The sequence below is a fragment of the Oncorhynchus kisutch genome, unplaced genomic scaffold (assembly GCF_002021735.2).
Source record: "Oncorhynchus kisutch isolate 150728-3 unplaced genomic scaffold, Okis_V2 scaffold2241, whole genome shotgun sequence".
NCBI classification, from domain to species: domain Eukaryota; kingdom Metazoa; phylum Chordata; class Actinopteri; order Salmoniformes; family Salmonidae; genus Oncorhynchus; species Oncorhynchus kisutch.
This window is the reverse complement of record NW_022264186.1, coordinates 305001-305732: the sequence shown is the minus strand read 5'-3', so window position 1 is coordinate 305732 and position 732 is coordinate 305001.

Below are 732 nucleotides of genomic sequence, written 5' to 3'. Positions count from 1 at the left end.
AAACAATTTAGATTAAATAAAAAAATTCTCTGAATGTTTTTGGGATGTTATCCTACTGTTAGATAAAACTCTAACTAGAACTTAAAGGGAATCTTAGCTAATGTTCTGGGAATGTTCCCGGTTGACTGGGTATGTGTCTGAGTTGGATATACAGCTGATGGATAGGTAATGGTAAGATATGCATCAGTAAAAAGTTACCAGACATACCAGTGGAAGCTATTGATGCACTTCTTCACTCTTTTCCCTTAGATCTTTTTAGAAAGAGAAAGAGAAAAGAGGTAGAGTTGTGTCTGAGTTGGAATAATACGTGTGTGTGTGTGTGTGTGTGTGTGGTGTCATGACGTTGGCCTCTTTGGGTATAGCAACCCCATCCCCCTCTCCCTGCCTCCCCCTTGCCTCCTTCAACTAGGCTGCTGTGGTCAGAGGTCGTAAATTCCTGAGAAGACCCTGCCACATAGTATAGAGAGAGTAAGTTTTCATAGAGGACAAAGGAAATCCTTCCACCTCACAGAACTTGAGGTCCGAACTAATTTCATGTTCCGGAGAAAGTATAAAAGATCGATGAAGAATCCGGCTACGAACTGGTCCGTTTGTAATGACTTGGGAAGCTCATGGGAGACGATGTGGCCACATTACCATAATGCTGTTTATATAATAGCCCCAGATATAAGGTTTACATCTAATTGATGTATAAGATGAATGAGTGAGTATGATACTGTTTACACAATTGTA